Below are 3,344 nucleotides of genomic sequence, written 5' to 3'. Positions count from 1 at the left end.
ATATATATATATATATATATATATATATATATATATATGAATATATCCATGGCCAGGCACACCTTTAATCCTAGCACTTGGGAGGTAGCCACAAGTAAGATCAAGGCTAGTTTAATCTATATAGCAAGTTCCAGGAATCCAGAGCTACACAAGGAAACCTTGTCTCAAAAAGATAAAGAAAGTTAACCAAGGATTGAAACACAGCTCAGTTGGTAAAATGTTTGCCTAACATGCACTAAACAGGACCTGGCTTCCATGCCTGGTATTACATTACAAACCAGGCAGGGTAAGAGAAGCCAGTGATCAAGGCATTCTGGAAGTGGAGGCAGAAAGATCAAAAACTCAAGGTCACCCTCAGTTCATAGTAAGTTTGTTGCTAGCCTGGAATACAAGAAATACTGTCTCAGAAAGAAAAGGGGGAGGAAGTCGAAAGGGAGGGAGGAAGACAGAAACTTACTGAAGTCTCCATAAGTTCTCAGCCTCTCCAAACTCAAAGCCAGCCTTGTGAGAACAAGGAAAATGATAGATAGGTCTTACGAACTGGGATTTGAAATCCTGGCTCACCAGCTTAGAATCGTCCCTTTCCCAGTAATACTTGAGCAAAGTGGAAAGATGTCATGGAAGCAACAGAGCTGAAAACACACAAACTTGAACATGGAACTAGGTTGTACCACCACTGCTGATCATGTGTCCTTGTGGAAATTACTTAACTTGTTTAAGGCTCTCTGTCCTCATTTTGCAATGCTGTCGTGAAAATCTGATAATCAGCATTAGTATCAATAGAGTTCTGGGAACACAGTAGGTGCTCTGGGAACCTAGTCACACTGTCACAGTGGTATTTCGTGGGTATTCATTCCCTCTCCAGTCTCCACACTACTGAGTTTCACTCCAGCCAAAGATTGCCTTTGGCAATTTTTTCCTTCATCAGTGTTGCTCCCAAAGGTGACCAATGTCTATTTTTAACCATAAAAGTAAAAAACAAAAATGATTGAAAACCAAAAGGGAATATGCAGTGAAAATGGGTTGAAATTTAAGCCTCCAAGGAATAGTTTCAATTTTCTGTTAGATCACATTCCAGTGTTGCTTAGTAGAGAAAATGTCAAGCTTTAACGTTTGAGAAGGTTTACTTAATAGTATTGCAAAATGGTCTTAAGACAAAAACTGCAGGCGCAGAGAACTGGCTCAGTGGGTAAGATTGCTTGCCACCAACTCTGATGACCAGAGTTTAATTCTAGGCACCCACATGGTAGAAAAGAATCAATTTCTGCATGATCTTTATGTGTGTATGTGGAAAATAAATACATTCGTGTTTGTTTGGTTGGTTGGTTTTGGTTTTTCGAGACAAGGTTTCTCTGTATAACAAGCCCTGGCAGTCCTAGACTCACTTTGTAGACCAGGCTGGCCTCGAACTTACAGAGATCCACCTGCCTGGCTTGTTTTTAATTTTTTTGTTGTTCTGGGTTTTGGAGATAGGGTCTTTCAATGCAGTCCTAGCTGTCCAGAAACTTGCTGTGTACACTAGGCTGGTCTCAAACTCATACATTTTCCTGCCTCAACCTCCAAAGTGCTGAGATTAAAGGCTTGCACCACCATGCCTGGCTACATAAATGTTTTTAATTTTTTTAAATGGAGCAGCTATTAAGCTATGTATCAAAACAGTTTAATATGTTCATTATGGATCTGTAGTCAAGCACACAGATTTAACCCAGACCAACTTAAAGTTCAAATTTTCCTTGTGGGCTTGGGCAATTTGCCAATCAGTCTGTACTGTAGCATGCTTTTTGTATTGTTTTTTATATTCTCACTGTTATGATTTGACTCCCCACCCCCACCAAATAGATGTAGCCATTTTGTCTTTGTCCCATGCCTGCCAGCCATTCCATATCCTTGCTGTGCCTGCCAGTCACTGACACAGAGAAGTGACTTGGCTCAAGGACATGCTGACCACATACCCTGTTTTGTTCTGAATATTCTGAATGAGGTTTGCTAATCTTAAGAAATTCCACAAAGCTTTACGTAGAACTCATCAAATAAAAGTCAATATGAAAGCCGGGCGTGGTGGCGCACGCCTTTAATCCCAGCACTCGGGAGGCAGAGACAGGTGGATTTCTGAGTTCGAGGCCAGCCTGGTCTACAGAGTGAGTTCCAGGACAGCCAGGGCTACACAGAGAAGCCCTGTCTCGAAAAAACCAAAAAAAAAAAAAAAAAAAAAAAAAAAAAGTCAATATGAACTGTTCTGTCTAAATGGATTGAGTCAGCACTGACCCTAAGACAGCCCTTCCTGCACCAACACATGAGCTCACTATGGATTTTGTGGCTGACGCTGGAGAAAATGCTACGAATAAGCCAAAAGGTTATGATTTTAATACTCATGCTCTGTTATCTCAACGTTCTGAGATTCCCCTGTTCATCACCCACCCTTACCTCACTCAGGACCAGTCAGCTTAAAGGCTAGCTGACAATACTTCACCTAGTGAGCCAACTACCCACTTTCTTGCCCTTTAAACTTTTGAACCTGGCTTTCCCTATAAAATCTACACTGAAAGCGGACTATTGCTGTGATTAGGTTTTTCCTTCTTGTGGACCAGGACATCCAGTATTATGGTGTGCGTTCGATAAACTGTTCTTGCTTAACTGAGATGGTGTATGTATGGTTTGAGTGGCTACTTCCTGAACCCCAACATCACAAGGCAGCTGCTACTGTTGCTATCACTCCATAGACAAGAAAGTAAGTCGTAGATGATCAGGGTAAGACTGCTTAGTGTATTGCTAGGCAAATATTAAAAGATAAAGATGCTTGAGCTTAAAAATAATTAGTAGCCTCCTATTTGCTGATCAGGGTACTGATTCTTCATGCCTTACAGGCATTGTGGGTGGGGAGATGGAGTAAGAATGGCTTATTGTCTATCTACTTCTGTCTGTTTGAAGAGCATGGCCAGAGCCCCACACAGCTAAGTAGTCATTGAATGTCCTCAGTAGGTATTTGTTAATCACCTGAGTACAGAGGATGAACACATAGGGATCCTGTTCTGGATCTTCCCAGTCAGGAGCAGTGGCAGCTCCCATCCTGCCCTGGCTCCCATGCCTGCCCTGGCCCCCATGCCTGCCCTGGCTCCCTGGCTCCCTGGCTCCCTGGCTCCCTGGCTCCCTGGCTCCCTGGCTCCCTGGCTCCCTGGCTCCCTGGCTCCCAGGCCTGCCCTGGCCCCCATGCCAGCCCTGGCCCCCATACCTGCCCTGGCTCCCTACTCCCTGGCTCCCATGCCTGCCCTGGCTCTCTGGCTCCCATGCCTGCCCTGGCTCTCTGGCTCCCATGCCTGCCCTGGCTCTCTGGCTCCCATGCCTGC

The sequence above is a fragment of the Mus pahari genome, chromosome 1 (genome assembly GCF_900095145.1).
Source record: "Mus pahari chromosome 1, PAHARI_EIJ_v1.1, whole genome shotgun sequence".
Taxonomy (NCBI): Eukaryota; Metazoa; Chordata; class Mammalia; order Rodentia; family Muridae; genus Mus; species Mus pahari.
This window is presented reverse-complemented; position numbering follows the sequence as displayed.